Genomic DNA, 27,657 nt, shown 5'->3' with positions numbered 1-27,657 from the left:
AGGAGTAATTATGTCTCTCTCTCTTATCTAAACTTAAATTCTCTACATCCAAAAATGCCTCTGCCCAGTTATTCTAATCAAAGCACCTATGGCATTGCTACTTACTACTTTGGAACCCATAAATGTTGAACTGTTTTGACATTTACTGATTTACACAATATTTTAACTCGTACATTACTCTCTGAAAACTAACTCGGGATGCTTTTTCTTATACCGAACGTTGGATGATAGACAACCACCTATCACTCAATGCATCAAAAACTAAACTTGTTATTTTCCCCTTCAAAAAGTACCATTATAGACAAGAACTCATTCTCCATTACTAGTCAAAACAATACCTCTCTAGAGGTAGTGTCCCATGCAAAGCTTCTAGGAGTCCTTATTGCTGAACAGTTAAAATTTGATACCCACCTACTAACCAATGTAAAGAAAACCCACCAGAAATTAGGCATGCTCTACCGCCATAACTGCTTATCACTCTCACTACCAAACTTGTACTCGCAACACCTTCCTCATTCCTTCTCTCCTATATGGTGCCCCACTTCTTACCAACCTTCAATCTTTTCTAAAAACAAAGCTATCCTCCTGTTACAACAACATTTCTAAGTTTGCTACCGGCTGTAAATCCTCCTCCCAACACTGCAATGCCCTACACAAACTAAATTGACTCTAACTTCCCAACCATCTTGCCTACATTCAACTTACTTATGCCAATAAACTCGTCTTTAATCCCTGTCTGCTCCCTCCCTTGCCTCCTCCTTCAGAATACACCTACCCAACAGACATCTAAGATCCAATAACCAGAATTTGCTTGAACTGCACAAGCCTGCCTTTCCTCCAGGCAAACACCTACTGTCCTTTTCCCTAGCTCGTCTCTGGGACCTCCCTACCACCTCTTATTTGTTCTACTGACAACCACTCTTGTTACTGCTGTTGTCCCACATGACTCACCCCCCCCCATTTCGTACACTCTACTGAGCTTCTCTGACTATTACCATCTTAATTTTTCTTATTTACTTCTACTCTTGCTCTACTTTTTATTTCCTTATTTTAATTGGTGTGTGTGTGTGTGTGTGTGTGTGTGTGTGTGTGTGTGTGTGTGTGTGTGTGTGTGTGAGTGATGAGTATCTGAGGACCATTATAGAGGAGTGGTCACTAAGGGAGTTGGAGAGAATCTTGAGACTATGATATTTGGAGGGATTAGAGACTAGTATCCAGTCAAGTAGGGTGCAAGTTTCAGGTATGCTATTTATATATGTTGTGTGAAGGTGTGCAAGTTTATGTGCTGAGAGGGATGTGGGGTACAGAAGGATAGCCAGTTGATATTAGTATTGCCAAGAATGACAGATTCATTGGAGATGTGTTGAGAGAAATATGAGATTGTTTTCCAATAGGGATATATTGTTCCCTGTAGGAATGTAAATGGCAACTGCAGTGATAGTAGTATGGTTGTTTAGCTTGAGGTTGGCAGATAGAATTTCTACAGGGGGGAAATGTGGGATTGCTTTAGAAATGGTAAGAGTTAGGTGATACTATGCAACTCCACCTTCTTTTTTGTTTTGACGATCTAAACGGAGCATGTTATAACCAGGGGTAAGGAGGTCCTTGTCTTTGTGTTGAGATTTAAGCTAAGTCTCTGTTAGGGCAACGATATCGGGAGAAATCGGCAATATTTTACTTGAGGGCCTCACCAGTTCGTTTCGTGCAGAAGTGGGTGTGTCATGAACTGATTGACAACCCTGTCTGCATATGTAATTAGCCTTCAAGTAATCGTGTGTGCATACATAATGTGAGAATATTAACGTAAATTAAAAGTACATACTACTACCAAAACACAAAAGGTTAATGCACTAAACCCTTACTGTAGACGATAGAAGCAGAAACATAAAGTGAATATTTCAAGCAACATCCAGCAAGATGGGCAAACGGTAGCACTAGAAGGATACAATATGAAATATTTTTTTGCTGCTTTTTGCCGTTTGCCCATCTGGCTGGATGTCGCTAGAAATATTTACTTTATGTTTATTTTAATTTTTATAATTTAGTTTTAGGGGCTTTTTGGTGGGTACTGGAATTGAAAGCAGCAAGCAATGAAGTCTTTGGGATAACGTCCAATAAACTGGATAAGCAATAAAACAATTATGCTGCACAAACTTGTCATTTTTGAAACGAGGGGCGTGAATATTTATAAAATGTGCAGTTAACGCTTTAAACTAATGCTAGAAAACTACTATATTGCTGTCTATATAAGTTGCCAATTTTCGGGGTTGGTATTAAGGTTGAAGTATTTACTTCACAAACACAAGGTGTAGTGTTTGACTTTGAAAAGGGAATTAACTAGGCAGAAAGTGTCCCACATGGGCAGCTACCTAGTACTTACCTGTAAAAATAATTTCAAGAAACTATTTTCACAAAACACTCCTTTCTTCTCCACAAAGAAGCCTCTCGTTTAAATTTAAATACCCTAGACTGCAAGATTTTCCTAGCTAATGGGTGCAAGAACAGCATGCAAGCTGAAAACTTTTGTTTTACAAGTTTTGTAATTCAACAGATATATCGTCGTTTGATAAGGTAAATAGTAAATGTAATATTGGGAATTACGTTTTACTGTTTAATTTATTGTTATATTACACATCAGTGTGCTTGTTTTCTTTTTGACATCCGATGGTACATTTGGGGGGAATGCATATTCATGAATGACATATCATGGGGGTGGGTTTTGGGTGGGGCTTGCTACTACGCATCTGGTGAGGCCCTCAAGTAAAATATCGTCGAGAAAGCCAGGTGTGGAATTCACTGACTTTGTAGAAGATGCTTCTGATATTTATTGAGTAAAAGGAGATGTGCTTAGCTCGAGGGCTGGATGTTTTTAGGTGTAGGGAACTAATATTATTGGTAGGGGTGGGGTAGGAGTTGAGGCCATAAATGTAAATACATTGTCTTCGTATGTTGTTCATGGAACTTTTCTCCCCGGAACTCCATTGAAAACGGGCTCTTCTTGGCCCAGTGGGCCATCCCGGTAAACAGACTGTAAAATAAAAATAAAATTGTAAGATATTTTTTTTGTATTTACGTCTTTTGGTGGTGCTGCGGTAGCATTGTCGCCTCACAGTAAGATGCTGTCCGGTTCGATTCTCAGCTAGAGCGGCTTCTGTGTGGAGACGTGCATAAATGGGCGTACCTTCGTTGAAGGTTGTGCGTCAGGCCTGGCAAGCCGGTACGTAAAAATCAACTGCCAATTATTAGCGGACCGGAGTTCTGCTGTGGCGACCCCTAACCGGGAAAAGCCGAAAGACACAAACAAACATCTTTATGCAACTATGAAATATTGTACCTGGCATATCTTTTTGCCCAATTATCAAGTTAACCTCAATTATAATGTACTTAAATGTTTTACTATTATTTGTCACTGTTAACCGGGTTAGTCCAACTGAGCCAGTGGCCAGTTTTCAGTGGAGACCCGAGGAGAAAAGCTCCAGACAGTTATTACAAAGTCACAAAAAAGAAAAACATCTGGCAATGAAGGTTTTACTTGGGTAGGCTGGTCCAGGGATCCCTGTAGTTGCAACCTACAATGACGTTTTATCCAAACATTACAATAATGTACTTTACATGAGAACATTAGAAATTTTCTTTGTTTCTAGAGCTTTTCTCCCTGGGTTTTTGCTGAAAATAGGTCTTTCATAGCCCAGTTAGACAATCCAGGTATACAAATACAATTTAAAACAAATTGTAAAATTTTGTTTTTTATTCTTTTAGACTGGTATTGTAGGTTACTTGGCACACTGATTAGTGGCTTCTAGTCCGAAATGACCCAATTCATAAAAAAACAAAACTGACAAAAATCCCACTGTAAATGCATTGCAAAAAAAAAAAAAAGTTATTTTCAAATCAGTGGGTGCTTTGTATTTATTTTCTTAATTTCAACCTTGTGTGACTTGTTGATCTTTAGGGCTTTGGGTTGTCATTACTTATTTATTTAGCGTGAGCTTGAACCTACACAAGTCAAATGTAGGGTTGCCATGTCTGTCACTTATGACAAAGGGTATATCCAGGGATGGATGTGAACATGTTGCAGGAGTACTACAGTTTAAAAACAAAAGAAAAAAAACTCTCTTGCTGCATTGTTCTAGTTGTCAATGGCAGGTACCCTAATGCACCTTTGAAAGGATTTGGTCACACCTTGTGATCATATGCATTGCAATACTAATAGCTGTGGTTGTGACTGAAAGGGTCCTTGAACCAGCCTACCCAAGTAAAACCTACAGTTGTGTAGTAGCACCAAAAGCAAATTTGATACCCTTGATTTGCTAGACCTGTGTTACTTTTAGTACTTCTGCAATCCAACCATATTGGTTGCTGTCAGTAGACTGTAACTTGCATGGTTAGTTTTCTTCATTAATGCACCCCCCCCCCTTTCTTTTTTTGCTGTGACCAGAATATAGTGCATTTTAAACACTAGGAAATCACCTTAGTACTTGAAGTAGCCAGTTACTGAACATACCAATGTTAACACAGTTCTAGGACATTTACTAAACAGCCTACTTTTTCTGGATAAAGGATTTCTACTTATTTAAGTAGCTTTAACTAAAACCATGTTTTGATTAAATATTATGCGAAAAAGGTAATTCACTATCAAAAGGCATGTATGCTTTTATTTGAATTTCCAAAATCAGTTTGCAACACTCCAGAATAAGTGCAGGAAAAATAATTTGTCATCTTGGTTATTTTGGATATACCCATCTTTTTAAAAGCTTTATTGAATTTTAAACATAAAAACAGAATGGATAATACCCATCTTAAAACATGCCAAGCTTTTAGAACAGGCTAGGACACAGTATGTTCTATGCCTCCCCAATTGAACTTTTCTCAAAGTAGTTTAACAAATTTTAAGTCGGTCCTTTGGCTGGTTATCAGCTGGTACCGCTCCCTATTTTGGAACTTGTAAGCATCTCTTCTCCTACCTTTCCCTCCCAGAAAGTAATCTTTCAAGAAAACTGCATAGTTACGGTCATCAGGCTCAGAAGGACATGTCTCTAAATTTTAAAAAATATTTCTCCACCACATTTTCCTTCTGAGAAGTAGGTATTCAAAAAAATTACCCAGTAATGGGTTTATAGGCTACAGTGGTCTTGCCTCCAGAGTCCTAAAAATGTTTATCCCTCATGTGAAAATGAAAATTGTAGCAGTGCCCTTTAGCATGTTATCAGTCTATAATGTCAGCAGCCTTCACATTTTGGAAGGTATCCACAACAATATTTCTACTTGTGCAAGAGAATTCGCTCCTCTGTATTAAATTACCTTGTCTCTCATTTGCTCAATACCAGAAATTGTAGAAAGGGCTGTAACTTTACAGTGCATGTCTTTCTCTGACTCCCCAAACCATGGCTTCGGAAAGAGGAGCAGTACTTTTAACTGCTAGATTTTGTTTGGCTAAATGTGTTCTTTCTCCATTGTGAGCCAAAGGAAACTTACTGATACAGTCTTTTAATGACTCTCACACAAGCTTTGACTTGTGTGATACCCCCTTCTACAAGAATTAACGAGTTATTGACTGTCCCATGTCTTAAGATGGTGCAGAGTTATCGTATTAAACACTTCTCCAAAGTTGAAGTAGGAACTCCCTAGTCCAACCTCGGCAGGTTAGCCTAGGAGTCTCCAAAGGGTCCGTTCTTGTTCCTCTGTGATCACACCCCGCCTAACATTTCATTAGTAATTGACACTGATGATTTGGTCATCTGGACTTAAAATTCATCCTGCTCCTATAATAGCATACCACATGGAAATTCTCAAATTGGTTTAGTGCTGGATTAGCTCATTAGGTTGAGCAACAGTAAATGTGAATGAAGCTGAATCCATGCTGTTTGGTACTGCTAAATACTTATCCCAAGCCCCAGGGATTGTTTTATTACCTTACTGCACAGAATGTAAGGTACACACTAGCAGTATTTTAAATGTCTTTGTTTCCGTCTTAATTTGGACCTGACTGTTTAATCGCATTTTAGTTATGTGACTGCTAGACTGAATAGCAGTGAGCCATCAAATCTCCCACCTGGTAACAGCAGAGACGGAGAAAGCATTATCCCATCAGCTGCAGAGTCCAAACTTCAGAGTCTGTAGATTCATGAGCAATCATGAAAAGCATCATTGTACTTCCTTCCACAAGATAATCATTTTCTCAGTCACCCTAAGAGCCAGATTATTTTTCTACAAAATCTTTAACCACTGCTCCTCACTAGTTTCTTAAAAAGTAAGATTCACCTGATGTATTTGACCATCACTTTCCAATCCATTCACACTTTTCATGCAAGCTATTTCTTGATTTGACCATCAGTTGCCAATCCATTCACACTTTTCATGGAAGCAATTTCCTAGAATGCTTCACCAATTTATTTTTTTCTGCTGGGGACATAAATTCTAGTATAACATCTTGAACATTGGGTTTCTTCCCACTGTTCACTAGTTCAAGTCTTCGTTCTTCTACAGCTGTTAGAATGAATAAATGTTTTATACAACCAAATTTAAGTGAACTTCAGCTCTTTGAAAAGAAGTGGTTTATTAACAAAATGGTGCATAGATCTGTGGTTGAGTCATCATTGTATTTTGGTTATAGTGTTTATAACCTACTACTTTACTGTATGCAATAATTTGAAGTTCATAGCCAAAAATTGGCCCCAGAGTCCATTCTACCCAAGCTAACTCTATGCACATATGTACTTTACATGATGTACCTGTTTTCTAGATTGCTATAGGCCAAAGCTTTTCTGTCGCTAGAAGTACAATTGTGAGTAATTATTTAGAACTTGAAAAATGTGAGTAGTAGATTGATTTTGATTGTATAAAACATACATAGTCTGACTCGTCTGTAACATCCTGCTTGGTTTTATTTGGTCCAGCGAAGATGAAATCAAATATTTGCTTAGGTTGCTTAGAATGCTCTTTTTAACTGGTACACCACTGTCTTCAACACACACATTTTGTTATACAGTTTGACTGCATTATTTTAAGTAAAACTGTGGGAAAAAATTTAAAAATGATGTTGATAGTAAAAACTCTAAGCATGATGGGTTTCCCTTACATGATTTTGTGCGACAGTAAATAAGTCTTTAGGTAACTAATGAAACTACCAATGTTCGTTCAAAATGTAGGTAATGGTTCTGACATTAACAACTTTAGTAATATTAAGTAAGGAAACTACCAAATTTGCTTGCCTTTCATACTTCACTTTCTCAAGCAAACTGTGTAAGTTACAGATGCATTGTTGGTCTTTGCTACAATCTTCTGTGCTTTAAAACTTCATATTGGATAGCTTTTGTTTGTCAAATTTTAAGTGTGCATTTTCTAAACTTAACAAGACTTTCTTATGTTTTGTGTATGTGCGCCTACTGGGCAGAAACCATTTATGGAGGTGTGCCAGTGAGAATATTGGTGTTAAAAAAGACAGCAAGGCATAATTACAGAGAAAAGACGGTGCTGTAAACATTAAAAACACAATTTTAAAATGAATAGATACTAACGTATAGCTGTACAAAGGTCACCTACTCACTTTATAGTTATTTAAGTCTGCATACATATAAACATTTTATTTAGTTTTACATTGGTTAGTCAGCATAGATATTGCTGTAACTTTGTGCGCAAGTTGACAGTGGGAGTGTTTTTAACAGGTTCCTGAGTATTCATTTTGAATTCAACAGTGTTGTCTACAAATCTAAATGAGGAAAACCTTACTAATTATTTTTTTTACTTTGTTTAAGTTGTTTTTATTTTGTGAGGAAGGTGGGACGTGACTAGTTCCTTGTTTCCTTTCCTTTAGATGGTTTTGCAGGTTTACAGAAGATTTTGATTAGAAGATGGAATCTCCTTGTTGGATTTGCAGGTTTGCAGAAAATCTTCATTAGAAGATCCAAGATCCTTATTGGTAATCTTTTAACTTATTTTATGTGGATATGACCAGGCAATAGTTTGGGTGTAGTTTAAATGTGAGCACCTGTAGTTCAAACTGTTACTTTTATTTCTGAAATTCACCCCCAGTTTGTGTTGTAATAGTGGCAGACAGTTAATGGGAGATTGTCTATGAACCTGGCAGTTTTGTTGTATGTGAAGTGCTTAGTTTGTACGCTGTGTGCCCTGTAGCAGTTTGGGTATGAGTACAATATGACAAGGGCCACTCTATTTTTGGGGGGTGGGTGGTGGAGGTCAGCAATTTTCTGCTGTGTAAAGTTCTAAAGTTCACCCATCTTAGAGTTTATTCCCTTAATTATGATGCTGTCATTCTTGAAAGGAAAAGTTCTTATGAGCTGTCATCCTGAGGTACCTCCATCTGTGACTATGGTCTGTAAGGTCTGAGTTTCCAATTACAGTAATCAAATTTGAGTTTGTAGTGGTGGCTGTTTTCCTGAGGATGCTTCCCCAAAGTTCAAAATCTGTGATTTTTTCATTGCTTGTTAATTCATTTGCCCGGAGAGTTGAATCCAGATAGCATTTCACTTATCTGTTTGTCAGGGATGTTTAACTTCAATTTGGTTTGTATCTGCTAACTGAGTTAGCTGTAGCTCTGTGTATAAATGCATGTTGTTGGCTTGCACTGAGAATAATAGTGGTCCAAAGTTGAATCCTTGAGAAACTCCTGTTATGTACAGACTTGCAGCAGGACACAGCATGTTTTTTTCTTTCTAGGTAGTTGACCCAGTTCAGTGTTTAATGCAGTACAGCCTAATTCTGTTAGTCACAGTGCTGTAAGTTTGTGGAGCGTGATTTTAAAAACCTTAAAAAAATCAATGTAAGTAGCTGCCGTGTGCAGACCTTAATCTGAGTTGTGATAACTGCAGTAATATTATGTCCATATCTGAGATGAGTTTCTAGTAGTTGAGGTAGCACTTTTTCAATTTCCTAGCTATAGAGCTGATCATTTGGACAGTGCTGCTTTATTCTTATTCAAAATGATGAGCTATTCTTACATGAAAATTCAGTATGTGGTATACAACTAATGTCTGTGTAAATTGGTATAAATAGTTCTACATTCTGTTAAATGTATTGTCTGGCCTCTTCTGGCCGGAGTTGTGAGTAAAAAGGGTCCTTCGATCAGTTCACCTACCCTGTAAATCTTAGGTAAACAACATTTTTTATGTATCCTTTTGAGTAGGTTAATAATGATGGATTCCATGCAGTGAATTTGGTTGATTAGTTTAGTTACCAGCACCACAATTGTAAAGTAGACTGTCGAATATCTGAATGTTGATTATCCGAAACGTCCATTATCAGAACCAGCCTTGCAAAGTTTTTGGATAGGAAAAATCATAAAGTCTAAATGTATAAACATACGTATTCATTTGAGCATGTTTTCTGAGCTTGCAGCCAGCTCGTGTGTGAAAAATATTCTTTATTGTCCACTGGAATCCTGCACGCAAGAATTCAACCATGCAGTAAGAAAACCCCCCAAGATGTTAGAAGTCTTTTATCCAGTTCAGTTATATGTTTGATTATCTGAACTACCCTAGGTCCCAATTATTTTGGGATAATCTACTCTTTACTCTGTTTGCAGTTTAAGGTAGGAGGATTGCCCACAGGTGCAGAATTGTGTGTTTTTTTAAATCTTTGATTAGATTCCATTAGGTGTGAACATTTTGTTATTGGGAACTTAAAAAGTTAACCAGTATTACTGGAATAAGCTTTTCCTGCTGCTATATTTTGTGAGGGGTCTCCAGTTATTGTTTGAATAACTTAGCTGTTACATCATGTGAACTATGATTCAGTCGTCCTCTGCTGCTGGACAGGTTTTACTTAATAGAGTGTTAGCACTCTTCCAGGGGTGATATTTGAAGGTAAGTGCAGGATTCCTACTTTAATTGTTCAGTTGTCATTTGCCATCGGTTTCTTTGGGTTTGGTAAATGGTTTTGCTATGTATATTATTGTTCAATTTGTATGTCTTTTTTTGCTTTTTTAGCAGCCATTGCATTGTGAATGGATTTAGTAATCCATGTAGCCTTTTGGTTTTGATTCTGATCTTATCTGAAATGCATTTTTATCTTGTATATTTACGGAAGCAAGTGAAGAATTAAAGAACAGAATATAGATCTGGAAGACAACCTAGTATAGGACTAGTTCACAGTGGTGATGGCACAGAATATTTATTGCTGGGTGCTGGGTAGGTTCTACATTTCCCAGTAAATTTTCCTGTTAAGGGCTAAGTCTTTCATTCCATGAATGTGGGATGGTTGTTTCTTAACATAGCTTTGATATGCTTATAAGTTGTCCGATATAGTAGCTAGCACAACGTTTATTCAGAGAAGAATGCGTGTGTACGTAAGCCCATATCTAACGTGTATATGATGTCTGAAGTGAGTTTTTTAAGCACCTTTATTAAATAATGACTTAAAACAGATTAACATTCCTTAATAGAAAGACAAATGTATACATTAATAGAAAACAAATAGACATTTTTCATTTGTACATGTTATACAGCACATATCTTTACTTTCTTTGTAAGTATCAAACGTACATGAATTGCTTGAATTCCTGCCTTCCCTTAAACTTCACTCCTGCTTCCCCTAAACCAGTGATGACGAGCCTATGACATGCGCGTCAAAGGTGACACGCCACAATGTTTTGGGTGACACCAGCATTCACCAACACCTGAGTTAACAAAGAAACTGAATAAAAATACAAGAAAAATGTGACTCTGCACTTATCTATTAAAACTCAGTAACAAAAAAGTCAATTGATGTTAATCGAATCAAATGCAATGCATTTCATATTATTTTTTTCAGTTCAACTCAAAGTTGCTATTAAATGTAGGGTAATTTATTGGTGTACTGTTTTAAGCCCAGTTATCAGTGCACATATTGTTTTCTCTATTGTAATTCTCTGATTTTTCTTTTACTTTTATGATACATTGCAGCACACATGATTGGACTGTATTTTTTTAAATAAATGAATATGTAAAGAATTAATCTGATGTTGTAAATCTTTGTTTATTCATTACAGATAGGACCTCAGTTCCGTCTTCGGAACCGATACGGCTGTTTGCCAGCTCTCACAAGTCAAAAACTCTCAGCTAAGAACCTACCCACAATGCCCCTCTCCTAGTTACTCCAGATCTCGTTTGCTGTGTTCCTAGTCAGACGTGTTAGCCATCTCTCTCAAAGCTAAGTAGACAGTTGTTAATTTTATGAAAGTTTTTCTACAGAATTACTAAATTTTTAGTCAAGTTAGCCTTTTCTCACTGTCGCCTATAACCTAAACCTATTTCCTACCCTTAGGTGATGATTTAATTTTTTACCTTTTTTGGTACTGTCCCTCTCTCTCGTCTTTGACGGGCCTTCCATTTTTACTAGTGGTATTCTTTAAAATAACATCACTGGTGTTTTCTCCCTTATTTTTTTTTTTTCTATTTTTGTCAGACAAAGCTAAGTTTGGATTTAAACAGTGTAACAAGTGTGGACGTAAGATGCCTAACTCAGATACACATGTCCATTGTGTCTGCTGTTTGGGCATGGATCATATTAAAGCTGACTGAGACATTTGTGCTAGTTTTAGTAATCGGACACTAGCAGAAGTAAAAAAACTTATTTTAAAAGGTTTACTCAAGACACCTTTCTTGGAGGCTTTATCTGGGTCTGAGGTCTCACCCCCTTCTAAGACCGAAAAACATAAGGAAAAACTGAGTCCTTCGGTTCCTGCATCTCCGTCAGTTATGGAACTAAGTTGGCTCCATGCTTCAGCGCCCTCTGCGCAGACCTCTTCGGCACCAGGCTCCGTGTCCTCTCCCTCGGTGCAGACCATGATATTCACTCCTCTTTTGGTTCCAACCACGGTGCCACTGACTTCGGTGCTGTCCTTGGTTCCAACATCGGCTCTGATGACTATACATGCCTCTGCACCATCCCTGACCACGGTGCTGACAGTTTCTTCGGCTTCATGGGCTCCGATGATTGTACATGCCTCTGCATCATCTCCAGCCATGGTGCTGACAGTTTCTTCAGCTCCATCGGCTCCAAAACTCTAATACCTGCCAAGGACAAGATATTCTCCAACTTACGACCCTTTATTGGGGCAGAGGTTTAGCCCTTTCTAGAAAGACCTGATTCCCCTTCAGTAGCCTCCTTTTGATCCACTCAGAATTTTTCTGAACTAGACCTAGTGCGGGTTGTAGACCAGCTTCTGGCAGCTAGGAGATTGCCCATTCCAGCTAGACCTTCTGTCCCACCTGCTTCGGAATCTTTTACCACATCTTCCCTTGTTTATCCTCGTCCAGCATCCACCCTGATTTTGGTACCGATGTCCGCTTCGGTAGATACTGTTTTTCCTCCGACAGCAGTGTTTCCCCTGTCTGCACTGACCACCCTTGCTGCATCGGCTCTGATGGAGCCGATGCTTTCTCGGAGTGGTGCTTGGGCTGTCTGTACCTTGGTACCTAGTCCAGCACCTATTTTCTCACTGGCACGGTCTATGTCCATGGTTCCGACGGCTTCCAGTTCTCTCGGAACCCTTTAAATCTTCCTTCGTCTATGCACTTGTGGACGAATCTGCACTTTTTGGACCTAAGGTACGAGGCACATTACCCATTCAGGGCACTGCCATTCGTTCTCTCGACAGCCCCCTGAGTGTTCACCAAATGTATGGCAGTTGCGGTAGCTCATCTTTGACTACAAGGATTCCAGGTGTTTCCCTTTCTAGACTACTGGCTCCTTACTGTTCCAACCAGAAATCTCCTAGTCTGCAGCCTCTCCTCTCTTACACTCAAGGTCTCGCTCTCTGCTTGGGGATTACAATCAACAAAGACAAATCTCAGATTTCCCCCACAAAGGCGCTGTAATTTATTGACGCGGTCTTCGACACAACATCCTGTCAGCTTCTCTTTCCCCCCTCACAGGCTTTTGAAAATAAGACCCCAAATCCAAGGCCTTCTTCCTCACACATGTATACCAACACGTCTTGTACTGCAACTCTTGGGCTCCATGGCAGCTACCATTATGTTAGTACCACTGGCGAGACTGCACATGAGAATCCTGCAGTGGCTCCTTCCGCCCAATGGTCGTTAACCCACCCACTCAACCACATGATACGCCTTACAAACCATTGCAAGGAAGAAATGCTATGATGGATGAAGCCACAAACTAATCTTTGGTGTCGACCATTATGTCTTCCCCAACCCACGGCCACAGTAACCACGGATGCTTCACTGTTAGGGTGGGGGGCATTTCCAGGGAAGGACTGTCCAAGGCACCTGGACCCCCATCGAGGCCAACTTTCACGTAAATGTCCTGGAAGTGAGGGCAGTTTTCTTAACGTTGCAAACATTCTGTGCATCCCTACCCTCGGGGACAATTGCAATTCAGTCAGACAACATGTCAGTCGTCTGGTTGATCAGCAAGCAAGGCGGAACCAGATCTTACCCCCTGTGTCAGGAAGCCATGAGGATTTGGCACTGGGCGATAGCTTCCAATTGCTTTCTTATAGCAACACACATTCCCGGGAGTTCCAACCATGTTGTGGACAATCTGAGCAGGAACATCCTGATGCCTCAAGAGTGGTTTCTCAACCCTGACATAGCAGATCTGATCTTCCAACATTGGGGCAAGCCTTGCTGCGACCTGTTTGCTTCCCCTCTAAACTACAAATGCAGAAGCTATTTTGTCTTGATCCCCACACGGGGGGAGCCACCGACGGATGCTCGAAAGCACGATTGGCCCCCTGGGTCTTCTGTATGCCTTTCCCCCGTTTCCCCTCATTTCAAAATTTCTCCAGAAAGCTCAGAGGTTGAAAAGCAAAGTGATCCTCATTGCTCCCTACTGGCCACATCAAGTCTGGTTCCCGTTTCCATGGCTTCATCTGATTCACAGCCTGTGGATCCTGGATCATTCCCAGGACCTGTTATCTCATCCTCCGGGACTGATTCATCCAAACCTGCACAGTCTCAAGCTCACAGCTTGGTTCCTCCACTTCCAGTGATTGCCAGGCTGCCTGACATATCTACGGACCTTCCACTAGAAAGGGTTATTCCAGTAAATGGACTAGGTTCTCTCTGTGGGCTAAAGACCAGAACTTAGACCCTTTCTATATTCCTTTTCAAAAGATCCTACAATACCTGACTACTCTTTTACATGCAGAAGCCGCAGCTTCAGTGATCACTGTATATTTAGCAGCTATCGCCGGTGTTCATAATGGTCTTGATAATTCTTCAATTATGTCACACCGCCTATGCAAGACCTTTTTGAAGGGAGTATTGCATGTTAAACCTCTGGTCAGTCCTCCCTTAGAACCCTGGGACGTGACTCTGGTGCTTCAGTCTCTCACAGGTTCTCCCTTCGATTAATGTGATTTGAAATTTTTTGTCTTGGAAAACCATACATCTAGTAGCACTCACCTCAGCGAAAAGAGTATCTGAGCTGCAGGCCTTGAGTGTCAAGAGTCCTTACTTGAGCTTCCATATGGATAGGGTGGCCCTTTGTACTGACCCTTCTTTCTTGACCAAGGTAATTTCTGGCTTTTCCGTTAACCAATCTATTGACCTACCATTTTTCTTCCCAAGGAACTCTAATAGAGGGGAGTACCTTTTGCACACCCTTGATGTGCACCGGCAGATTCATTGTTATTTGGACAGGAGTAAATCTTTCTGGAAAACGGGCAAATTGTTTGTGGCTTTTGCAGGACCCAGATTGGGTAAACCTGTTTCCAAAGTGACTTTATCCTCTTGGTTTAGAAATGTCATTACCTTTATCTACCAACAGAATATGCTGTCCTTACCTTCCATAATAAAGGCTCATTCTACCAGATCTATGGCTACTTCTGTAGCTTTTCATTCCAGAGCCTCTATGAATGATATATGCGCAGCAGCCACTTGAGCAAGACCTCATACCTTCATATCTCATTACAAATTGGATTTGGCCTCGAGGGGACGAGCATCTTTTGGTTCTGTGGTGCTCAGGAATATCCTTCCTTAGGGCCACCCAGGACTCAAGTAGCTGGGGACTCTGTCCTATCTGTAATGAATAAACAAAAGATTTACAACATCAGATAAAGAAGTTGTGTCTTACCATAACGTTCCATCTGTGTTGTAGATCTTTGTTCATTCATTACTTTTTGCCCTCCTTCCCCCTGCCTAGACTCCTGGTGGACTTTAGAACTCCTGGTTAGGGTATTTGCTCATAGAGAGCTTCCTACTATTTTTTCTATTACTAGACCTTTTATCTAGGGCAGGCAAACTCAATCTGGAGTAACTAGGAGAGGGGCATTGTGGGTAGGTTCTTAGCTGAGAGTTTTTGGCTTGCACGAGCTGGGAAATGGACGTATTGGTTCAGAGGACAGAACCGATGTCCTGTCTGTAATGAATGAACAAAGATCTACAACACAGATGGAACGTTATGATAAGACATAACTTCTTTTTTCTCTTTTGTTGGGGGTGACACGCCAGCAGAATGAAGATAGGCATTTTCCAAATTTCTGACATGCCAAGCCCAAAAGGTTCACCATCACTGCCCTAAACATTATTCTGCATGTTTTGTTCCCACAAAGTTTCATTTATTTCTAGGTAGTTTACTTCTTGTCTTTTTTAAAGATCATTCTTTAGTTCTCAAGTTTTGTAATAGTCTAAACCAACTGTATTTGAAGTATTTATTTCCTTTTTCTAAAAATTTCCTTTTTTGGAAGCCAACAGAATTAAAACTTAAGACCTTACTATGTCTAAGCAGTTTAGATCATGTTTCACAGCTCAAAAGAATAATTTCCTTTGTAAGGAATTTTTAACAATTGCTAACTCATTACACTCCCAAAAACAGATGTTCTCGGTTATCTCTTTCTTTCCTGTCACACCTCCATTTGCTGTCTACCTGAGACCTTCTTTGACATCTGCTTAGGGTCTAAAGTACCTATACAAACACTTTTTCAAGCGAAGATCCTAAACCTTTTACCTTTGTTGCATACTTGGGAACCATACATAGGTCCTCCCATTTTTTTCTTGTAAGTTTCTTTTTCAGTCTCTGCCCAAATTTTTCTAAACGTTTCTTACAGTTATCATGCAATGTTTGATATGACCTACTAGTTATCCCTTTAATGGCAGCTTCGGTTTTAGGTTCAGGTAAAAACTGTACCAGAACAGGTCTTTAACTTATGGTTCCCCTATCCCTTTCTCTTAGATATCAGGGGGCAGGGAAGGCAGTATCTAGCCTGCAGTACAAAGGTCTTCTTGGTCTCATCCCACTTTTTTTTTTTTACCTTTCCCCCTCTAGTTGTTTCCATCTAGTTCCTTTTTTCAATGTTCTTTTTCATTGACTTGCACACTCTTAAAAAATTGTTACTAAATCAGTCTAAGGTCTTTAATCCAATCATTTCCCCATGCAAGAATGAGAGAGACACATTATTTTTTCTTTTGTAATGCTTTTTAACCAGGTTTTTTTATACAGTGCAGTGCCTACATTTCTTAGAACTGAACAAGGAGAGAGAAAAAGGGGGAAACAAAAAAAAAAAAAAACAGCATAATTGAAAAAAAAATACTTTATAACCTGCAAAGAGAACCACATGCCACGAAATTGGTCCTGTTTAAGAAAAAATATTTACTTCGTTAACTTTCTCCCCCCACTTCCCTCCCCAAAGCACTTTTCCAAAACATTTAATGACATGAAGTCCACCACAAGTCCAACAATTTTTGAATAAGTCCAATATTTCCAGACTTTCTTCTGTCACCTCTGTGGTCTTTATTACCAGAAGAACAAGAAGCAGAATCTCCTTATGTTTCGCAGCTTCATTTTTGTTGTAGAAACTTGTGTATTTCCTCCTTGGCGTGCACTTCATCAAAAATTATTTTCTCTCTCCAGGGAAGAGTGCTTTTTAAAGACTGTTAGATACAGCATCTCCCACCTGCGTCTTGACATGCCCTGAATAGTGGAATGAATTTACTCCTTCTGTCTGGTGTACATGTCTCCCACTTTTAGTATTTTGTCCTTCTGCCACAGGTTTGTCAGAATCATTTTGGTAGGATTGCATCTTTACTATTTGCTTTCTTATAGCTAGGTTTGGAGCATATAGACTATGTGCCCTTTCAATTAACAACTCCTGCTGTGGAATACCAGTCCAGTTGCTTATTTGTGCTTTCATAAAATTAGTGTAGTCTGTTCCAGCTTCTCTGGTATAGCTGAAAATCTTAGGTTTTCCCTATGTGCTCTGTCCTGTAATTCTCTTGTTTTTTGAAATACCTCTTCCTGAGCAGTTTAATATTCAGCCAGCCTTTTCTTCATTTTGACTTCTGATTTTTGCAGCCTATCATCTCATCTGAATATCTGTTTAAAGCTTCTTCCATTTTTTCCGGCCTTTTCTTGTTTGTGTTGATATGCTCCATCAGTGTTTTGTTTATTTTAACCAGGTCTGTATGCAAGTATGGAAGTCATGTCTGAAAGTTGGATTGCTTTTTGTTGAACTGCTGCAGAACTTTCCCCAGTCAGTTTCTTCCTTACCTTTTGTAGCTGATTTTTTCCAGTTCTTCTTTATTTCTTTATTACTGGCATCCAGGCAGTGCACTTACTAGCCCGTAATTGAAATTTACCCATAAACACAACTGGTCTTCTCTGCTGAGTTTCTGTTTTCACACTGGGGGAGCTAGAAACAAGCTTGTTACTCCATGTGCAACTGTCTTGGAAGTCAAGCCTAGTCATGCATTGTCATGAAAGTTTTTAGCTGTTGTATTTAAAGTATGGATAGCATAGAGACAAGCAGAACATTTACATGTTGCCCCTATTCATGATGGTTACGGCTGTTAAACTGTGTGTGTGTGTGTGTGTGTGTGTGGGGGGGGGGTTACCCATCCATTTATCCAGATTATGTTTGCATAGCGTAAGAGAAGTACTTCTCTTCATGAGGAGAGGAAGGCAATTCCAAGGAAGTGTTCTGTGTGATATCTGTCCCAACGTATTCTGTTTATGTTGCAAAAGAGATTATGATGTTCTGAGTAGGTGTTTATGCCATAGGGTGCCTAGAGAGGAGTTGTGGTATTGTATGACAAAGTTGGGAATGGCAGAGAAGTATGTACGAGTGGTACAGGATATGTACAAGGGTAGTGTGACAGTGGTGAGATCTGTAGTGGGAGTGACAGATGAGTTTAAGGTGGAGGTGGGATTACATCAAGGATCAGCTCTGAGCCCTTTCTTATTTGCAGTGGTGATGGACAGGTTGACCGACTATATCAGACAGGAGTCCCCGTGGACTGTGATGTTTGCAGATGACATTGTGATATGTAGTGAGAGTAGGGAACAGGTTGAGGAGACCCTGGAGAGGTGGATATATGCTCTAGAGAGGAGAGGAGAGGAATGAAGGTCAGAAGGACCAAGACAGAATATATGTGTGTGAATGAGAGGGAGGCTAGAGGAATGGTGAGGATGCAGGGAGTAGAGTTGGCGAAGGTGGATGTGTTTAAATACTTGGGATCAACAGTTCAGAGTAATGGCGAGTGTGGAAGAGAGGTGAAGGAGAGTACAGGCAGGGTGGAGAAGAGGGTCAGGAGTGATTTGTGACAGACTAGTACCAGTAAGAGTGAAAGGGAAGGTCTACAAGAGGGTAGTGAGACCAACTATGCTATATGGGTAGGAGACAGTGGCATTGACAAAAGGGCATGAGTCTGAGCTAGATGTGGCAGAGTTTAAAGATGTTAAGATTTGCACTGGGTTTGATGAGGAGACAGGATTAGGAATAAGTATATTGGAGGGTCAGCCCAGGTTGGACTATTTGGAGACAAAGCCAGAGAGGCGAGATTGCATTGGTATGGACATGTGCTGAGGAGGGATGCTGGGTATATTGGGAAAAGGATGTTAAGGATGAAGCTGCCAGATAAGAGGAAAAGAGGAAGGCCGAAGAGGAGTTTTATGGATGTGGTGAGAGGGGACATGCAGGTGGTTGGTGTGACAGAGCAAAATGGAGAGGACAGGAAGAAATGGAAACTGATGATCTGCTGTGGTGACCTTTAATGGGAAAAGCTGAAAGAAAAAGGACTTGCACATGTGCAGAATACAGTAGAGTGATAGCATCCCTGCCTGACTGCCATAACCTTAGTAATATGCTGTGTGGTAAAAATGGACTTAAAAGTGGATACTTTAAGATTGAAGGATGGTTTGTCTGCATAGGTTCCTATCTACTGGATCAGTTTTTAGGTGTGTGTTGTCAATGTCCAAGAGTCCATAGTTTTGACACTAGCTATTAGTTTGTGAAACACCTTCTTGGAGGATCTCTGTGTCCTTGGGAAGTTTATAATGGCACCAGGTTTACAATTATCTGCAAGCTTGATCAACCAAAAACCATTAACAGCTTTGATCTCTGAGAAATAAATTCCAAAGAAAAAGAGCTCAAGGACAGAATCCTGGTGTACACTGCTAGTGACAGGTCCTTTGGAGAAGGTTGTGCAGCCCATGCTGACTTCCAGGGTTCAGTTTGTGAGGAGGAACTCTGTTACTGATGGAAAAAGGGAAAGAAACATAGTAGTTTGTGGTAGCAAGGGAGGGGGATTATGCTGGCCTACAATGGTATTCCACCTAAAGAAATGAGACATTGGTACATTCCTACTTGATAAAAAGGAATTTTAAAGAATGAGTAGTGAATGGGTCGAGTTATTACGGGGAATAGATATTTTCTCAGAGAAGAGAGCTGGCGAGTTGGAAAAAGTGAACATGGAGCATAAAAACATGGTAGACATGAGAGAGAGTGAGAAATGTAGGCAAATTGGTAGAAATTATTTAGAAGGGCTGGCAAAGGTTTAAGCATTTCAGAATATGGGGAATGTCACAGAACAAGAAAAGGAGCAATTGCAGAATGGTAAGGGGAGCAAAATTTAGTATTTGGATTACAGTCTAGAGCTTAGAATGGTTTCTGTTAAGCAGTGTTTTATAACAATTTGACTGCAAAAACTTTTAGCACAATGACTTGGGCAGCAGTAAGAAGATAAATTTGGCTAAACTTGGGAAACCTTATGTTTGGACATTTTGTGAAAGTTTGTATAAAATAGAGGAATGGTCAAACTAAGAAAAGGCACAAATGAAGATATTTTCATCAACAACAACGGCCACAAACAAGAAATAAGAGTTATTTAATCACGTCTAGCACCTTGGCTAAATCGCCTAAACTTTAAGACGATTCAGCTGAGGTGCTAGAGGTGGTTAAAGAACTTTATTTTATTTCTTGGTTGTGGCTGCTGCTGCTGTTTTATCTGTTGTCTGCCATGTGGTATTGGTATAAATGGAAATGTGTAGTCTTGATTATGCTCAAGTTAGAGGATGTTTTATTAGCTAAGATGGGAAGGGATGAAATAAAACAGTGATACATAAAATCAGTCCACAATGGAGTCTCTAGGAATTCTTGTGGAAATTTGGAAGTTATTCATCATATTGCTGCAGTAGCCTTTGGTAAATGGGTTATAGCCTGTCAACAATGTAACAGGCCAGCTTCCACTGCTTCAGGGCACGTTCCACATGTCCAAACGGTCAAGTAGCTCAAGCTGAGCTGATTTAAAAAGAGAAGTTTCTCTATGAAGTCCTTAAGTTGTACTGCCACCAGAGAGTACGCTCCTCCTGAGGCTTTTGAGGATTGACAGTCAGCTTTTGCTTTTCTTGGCTGGGCCGATGAATTCTGCTAGGGAAAGGAACACTTCCATTTTCTTAACTTTTTTGATGTTTTATTACTTTCCTTTTCAGGAAAGTTATTTTAAAACTAGGGGTGTTGTGTTTTAAAGGGCTGTCTTGAGACTGTAACTATTTTAAATGGCACACTTATTTTTCTCTCAATTTAAAAGTAGTGTATCATAACTGAAAACATTTTTTTTCCTGTGGAGAAATTGTTTATTTTAATTTTGTAGGGCTGCCCATAGTGTTGAGTGCTTTTTAGTGTGTGTGTGTGTGTGTGTGTGTGTGTGTGTGTGTGTGTGTGTGTGTGTGTGTGTGTGTGTGTGTGTGTGTGTGTGTGTGTAATTTTTTCCTGTCAAAATTAACTTTTGTGGACTGGCAGTGTTTACTGGTAATGGCTGCTTTTCTCCCCCAGGAAATGGGTACCATTTTCTGCTTGACCATCGAACAGGCGACCAATCCCATGATTATTCCTCCTCCTAGTCCCAAAAAAGAGAAAGTTTAAGTAAACCACCTTTGCCACCACAGCGGCTGTTAATTTGCTTCAACCCCAAGAGGGTGACTCTGCTGTGGCCATTTTGTTATACCACCAGACTTTTTTTTACTCCAGATCCCTCTGATGTAGCACCTGTAGCCACTGGCTACTGTGGACTGGGGGTTAGCCACACTCTCTGCAGCTACTGGGATCCTCTTACTGGCCAAAGGAAAACCGCTCTTGTCAGCCCTGAGAAGAGGGAGCAGGAAAGGTTTCCCTGTTATCAGAATGCTGTGTCCATTCCTGGGGAAGCAGCTGCTGCCATTGGTAACATTGTTGGCCCCATTTTTCCTGTCAAAAAGCAGTAGAAAACTAAGCATGTATCTCTTCCTCCTCAAATTTCTTTGGATAGGAGTAGTTTACTGGGTCTGGCTCTGGGTTTAATTCAGGCTATCGATTCTTTTACCAGAAATTGCTTTGCAAGAAGAGGAGATGCAAGGATGGATACACCCCCCTCAGATTTCTGATTCAGTCTCTGAAGAGAGCTCAGTGTCTGATTCTCCTTGTGGGTATTTTCTCTTTCGCTGAGACTGTTGCTAGATTGTGCCAGGTTTTCAGTGCAAGAACAGAGGTTTATCAGTCCTTCAGAAATAGTACGAGTTGTTACAGAAGGATTTTCCAGAACCTATACCTGGTATGGGGAAAAAGGTGGGAATTTTGATTTTTCAGAATTATGAATCATCAGGCTCCTATGTTAGTTTGCACTGATAAATCATTCCTTCTACTTTCACAATTTATGTACAGTTTCTTGTGAGGAAAAACCTATGTTAAATAAATTTCTTCTATTACACAGGTTACTACTCATTGTTTGCAGTGCATGTGCATATGATACTTTTTCCAGAGCTATGGTGACTGGTACTATTTTAAGGAGGTTTGTATGACTGCATTCTGAGAACTTCCCAGATGTTAAAATGAGGTTTTAAATTCTCCCTTGGATAGAGGTTTAATGTTTGGTGCCTCTGCTGCATAGGTGATCTAAGAAGTGTGATGTATGGGGCAAGCTAATCCAGGGAATCTGAGATTTTTCACCTCTCCAAATTGTTCAAGGGATTTTCTATCTCATCATCCAGTTTTGGCAAAAAAAAAAAAAAAAAAAACAAGAGTAAACAGTTGCAACACAATTCAGGTAAACTTTTAGTTATGTACTCACCATAACTTCAGATGTTTGGGATCCATCTCGCCTACATTCTGAATGATGGGTTCGGAGCCGATCCCTCGGCTCCGACTCGGCACGCTTATGCCAAAGAGCGAAGTCTCTTACTGGCTGAGCTTACCATATCCCAGGATGCACCACTACCAGTCCCCCAGATCTAGTTTGTCCGCATACATGCACACATGCACACCCTGCTTATATAAAATCGTCAGATGAAACAAGATAAAACAGTAGAACTCAAAACCGTTCAATCTCTTCTGATCTCCAAGGCAGGGGAAGGAGGGTGGGTATTAGGAATGTAGAGATGGATCCCAAACATCTGAAGTTATGGTGAGTACATAACTAAAAGATGTTATGTGATCCTATCTCGCCTACATTCTGAATGATGGGACAGCGTCCCTAGCACCTGAATCCTGGGTGGCTCACTGGAAAACACTCCTGAGTACCGTGGAACCAAATGAAGCTCGCCCTCTGGATGCCACATCCAATTTGTAGTGTGAAATGAAAGTGCGGATTGGACCAAGTAGCCGCAGCACAGATTTCTGATATAGCGAGCTTGGAATGAAAAGCTATAGAAGTAGCCATAGCTCTGGTAGAATGAGCCTTGATAGATGTTGTAAGTTGCTTATTCGAAGAAGAATAAGTCTGAGTTATGCAATCTCTGATCCATTTTGAGATAGTAGCTTTTGTGATGGTTTGGCCCAGTTTATTATCTGAGAAGGACACAAACAACTGGTCTGACTTACGGTTGCTGAGTCCTGTCTAAATAGAAGCGTAACTGCCTGTGAACATCCAATTTATGAAGAGTGTATTCTGCTTCATTGGAGAATTTTGGGAAGAAAACCGTAGCTCTAGAGATTGTTGGAGGCAGAAACTAGAACAGACCTTTGGGACAAAGGATGGATTAGGCCTAAGTGATACTCTATCCTTGTGGAAAATCAAGTACGGTGGCTTAATAGACAGGGCTTGAAGCTCAAACTCTTCTTGCAAGTAATTGCAACTAAGAAGGCAGTTTTCCAAGACAGATATTTTAACTCGCATGTAGCAGCCGGTTCGAAGGGGAGATGTTAATGCGCCGGCACCAAATCAAGATCCCATGGAGGTGCAGGATGAAAAATTGGTGGTCTTAATAGGCTCGCACCTTTAATGAAAGTTTTGCATAGTCTGCTGCTCATCAAAGGAGGATCCATGGATTCGTGGAATTTAGAGATAGCCGCTAGTTGGACTTTAATAGTTGAGACAGAAGATCCCTGATTAAACAAGGATGTTAAAAATTTTAAGACCTCTGGGACAGGAGCAGTGATAGGGTCTAAGCCCTTGAGTTGAGCTCTCCAGACAGCAAACCTCTTCCACTTACTAAGGTACAATTTGTTAGTGGTGGGTTTGTGGGCGAAGATAAAATGTGAACAACTTCCGGTCTAGAGTGTGCCTTCTAACTAAAGTCGGAAGTGGAGGAGCCAAGCTGTCAATTTCAAAGATTGAAGGGACTGATGTCAAGTCCCGACTGATGGATTAGCAAGTCCGAATCAGGTCTAAAGTCCACGGATCGTCCACTGCATGCTTCTTCAGGTAGGGAAACCATACCTGACGAGGCCAGTACGGGCAATCAGAATCATTGAAGACCCCAGTTGAGAGGCTTTTTGAATAACTCTGGGAAGAAGCGGAATTGGAGGAAAGGCATAGTAGCCCTGTTGGCCAAGGTTGTGCTAGAGCATCCATGGCTGGTACTCCCTGATGTGGGATCAAGGAGAAGAACCTTGGCACTTGGTGTTTAATGGAGTTGCAAATAGGTCGCAGCACGGCCCCCATCTCCTGAAAACCTGAGCTGCTACTGTGTGGTTTAGAGACCACTCGTGAGGAGAGAGAATTGTCCTGCTCAATTTGTCTGCCAATATATTTGACTTTCCGGGATGTGGGTCGCTACCAAGAAGCGGTTGGTAGCTACAGCCCATTCCCACACTCTCATGGCCTCTGCAAAGGGGTAAGATCTGGTCCCTCCTTGTTTGTTCAGATACCAAACCACCGACATGTTGTCTGTGTGGATGGCGATGATGCCCTGAGGAAGAAACTTGTGTAAGGCTTGAAGGGATAGAAGCACAGCCCTCATCTCCAACACATTGATGTGGAGAAGAGCTTCGCCTGGAAGCCAGGAGCCCTGAACTAGCCTGCCCCGACAATGCCCCCACCCTATCTGGGAGGCATCTGTCGTCAGGGTAACCACTGGAGAGGGAAGAACAAAGGGTTTCCTTGATCCAAATTGGATGTCTGAAGCCACCAGCGAAGGTCCCTTTTGCATATATCCGTAATCATGATGTGATGATTGAGGGGAAGATCCTGAAAGGACCATTGCGTTGACAATAGCCACTGAAGAATCCTCATGTGCAATCTTGCCAGAGGGACTAAAAGAACCGTGGCAGACATTGAGCCTAGAACTTGTAGAACCATCCTGGCTGGGGCTTTGATCTCGAGATCAGAGCTTGAACTTGGCCCTGTAAAGTTTGGATCCTTCGGCAGGAAGAAAGACGCCAAGATCAATCTTGAGTCTATCTCTGCCCTATGAACTTTATGCTGGAGAGGGCAGCAAGACAGACTTTGACCAATTGAATGTAATCCCAGGGTAATACCCAGGGAGATGGTGGCTTTGAGGTTGTGCATTAGTAGATGCCTGGTGGTTGCAGTCAGGAGCCAGTCGCCCAGATAGGGAAACACTTGGAAACCAAGACTTCTCAGGTGAGCCACCACTACTGCCAAACACTTGGTGAACACCCTGGGGGCTGTGGTGAGACCAAAGGGCAGAGCTAAAATTGGTAATGACTGACTCCCAGGTTGAAGCGCAGATACCTCCTGGACGCCTGATGTATCGGTATGTGATAATAGGCCCTTGAGGTCTATGGAGCACATCCAAACATCCTTCTCCAACAATGGGAGAATGGATTGTAACGGACCATTCGAATTTGGATTTCGTGGACGGATTGGTTCAGTCTGCTGAGATCCAATATTGGTCTCAGGTCCCCTGTCTTTTGGCACTAAAAAGAACCTGGAGTAATTTCCTGATCCGATCTGGTCTGTGGGGACCGTTGATGACTCCTTTTCTAGCAGCTTTAAAGCTTCCTATGGCTGCCATTGCCCTTTGACTGGGTGGTGGGTCCGGGATCTCTTTTGGACGGTGGGGCTTAGAATGTGAATGGGATGGTGTAACCTCCGGCAATGATCCGAAGCACCCATCTGTCCTGAGTGATTGACTCCCAGGCTTTTAGGTGCTTGGCAACGACACCCGACTGGCTCGAGCAGCACAGCCGGGCAATCCCTCATGACGGTGGGAGGCTGAAGAGCCACGAAAGGACTCTCGGTCTCCAGAATTGCGGGGCCTCTGCCGCCTCTGGGACGGCGCCTCTCCCTGAAAAAATTTCCGCCCTCTGCCTCTGGAAGGGGATTCTTCCTGCTGTTGGGAGAAAAACTTACGGATTTGGAACCATTTTCCTCCTTTAGCCTTGGGGTAAGGCCGAAAGGGAGTGGAATAACGGCACCTACGGCAGATAAAGTTTTTCCCTCTTGTTCACAGCGGTAAGGGTGTTTTAACCTTGGGTCCAAACAAGGAGGACCAAAAAGCAGCAGTGAGGAGATTAAGGACCCAATGCTAAAGGAAGTTGTCGTGAACCCCATGTTCATGAGCCTTATTTTACGATAAAAAGCCTATGGGTTAGAAATTGACTAAGGATAGAACGAGAGCTAACCGCGGGTAGTGTAGTAGGTACCGAAAAGGATTGATTCTTAACGATCCCTTGAAGCTGGTAAAATGCAAATTAGTCTTGACTAAAGCAATGCGTAGTAGGTTGGCTTCGAAAGCCAGAATCCTTACAAATGAGAGATGCATGCTTCCAGTAACTTCTAAAGGCCATATTAATAGTGTGCAGCACATGGTGAACAGAATCAGGTCCAAGCACATGGCTGCAGTTGTAAACCCTGCAACTCTCCCAAGGAAACCCCGTAGTAGCTTTCTAGCAAGTTCCAAGGCTTGCTGTGGAAACTGCACAATCTCAGTGAAGCATAAGAGTGAGTCAGCAAACTCAAAGCATATGCCTACACCCAGTTTCATAGTCAGCTGCCGTAATTGTGGAGGAACAACAACAAAGTAACCCTTGCAAGTACGACAAGTGTACAGCCCAAAACACTAACAAGCAAACTCAAAAACAAGAGGCCAGCACTCAGTGGTGTAGAAAACTTCCTCCATTTTTATTGAAACATGTCCTGCAAGGCAAAAAACAGACCGGTTTCAGCACAAATCTTACCAAGTCTTAATCAGTGTGAATACAGAATGCATTTACCATGCCCTTTTATACATCATGTATTAAGGAAGAGCCCTGCTGATTGGTTGACTGTAATTGTTCATTAAGCCCAGGTGGAAATAAACCCCCCAGTTTGATAACCCATTTTTTTTCTTTATTATTAAGTATGTTATGCCAACCAGATTTATTAACCATGTCGCCGGTGATTCTATCAATAATGGTAAAAAGTTTGCTGTGGTGTGTGTGTCGGGGTATGTTTGTAGAGTGCATTAGTGTTTTTTTTTTTTCAGTCTAATATCACTCATGTTCTGATATTTGTAATCTGTCTGGTCGAGAGGTTTATCCTATATAAAAAGCTTAGCAGGAACATGTGGCTACGGAATCTTAAAGAAAAGGTCCATTGGTACACACGATACCTGGATGACATTTTTGTCATTATTAAAGGTGACGACAGGGTGGCAGGTGAATTTGTCTATGAAATTACTACATTAGCAAACTTTTTACGATTTACATCCTCATTTAATATGTCCTCCATCCCCTATCTTGATATGAGACTAGCCAAGGACAATGTCAGTGGCAAATATATTGCTAACATCCTGTAGAAAGCTGACATATTCAAGCAGCTTCCTACATTGTAGCGGTTCTCACTTCAACCATCAGAAAAGTTCTGTGATAAAGGGGCAAATAGTTAGAGCTGCTAGAATGGTGACTTTGGACAATGATTATTATCAAGAATGTGAACTTTTAAAAGAGATGTTTATTAAGAGGGATACAAGGTGGATGATGTCATTAAGTCAACGAAGGGGCATTTTGTGGCATTACTTCTCCGGGGCACTGTAAATGTTAGTTTCAGGTGCAAGGGGGGGGGGAATCAGAAACTCTTACACCTAGAATTATTTTCAAAGGGCTTAATTGAAAAATTCAGAGACCTTATACCTAGGTATAAAAGTGCCGCCCGAATAGGGTTGCACAATTTCTCGCTTGGCAATGTAACAATTTTTTGCTCCTAAAGATTTATAAGTATAGTTGAAGCCTCTCAGCGTTGTGTAGCAGATGCCACCACCATGGCATCTACAGCCACGCCTTTA

At 40.9% G+C, this 27,657-nt stretch overlaps 1 protein-coding gene across 4 annotated transcripts in view; it reads left to right on the top strand.

The window, feature by feature from the left end:
- The window catches only part of BBX (BBX high mobility group box domain containing), a 2,705,004-nt gene that overhangs the window by 2,421 nt on the left and 2,674,926 nt on the right, over positions 1-27,657 (top strand). For 3 of the 4 annotated variants that reach the window (XM_044071095.1, XM_044071094.1, XM_044071092.1), the window contains exon 3: positions 7,814-7,918. The exons of the other annotated variant lie outside the window; for it this stretch is intronic. The gene's annotated coding sequence lies outside the window, so the exon portion shown is untranslated. The remainder of the gene's footprint in view (positions 1-7,813; positions 7,919-27,657) is intronic. 4 annotated transcript variants of the gene reach the window in all.

Source organism: Protopterus annectens, chromosome 5.part0, assembly GCF_019279795.1.
Source record: "Protopterus annectens isolate FY-2018-M chromosome 5.part0, PAN1.0, whole genome shotgun sequence".
In the NCBI taxonomy this organism is placed as follows: Eukaryota; Metazoa; Chordata; order Ceratodontiformes; family Protopteridae; genus Protopterus; species Protopterus annectens.
This window is presented reverse-complemented; position numbering and strand designations above follow the sequence as displayed.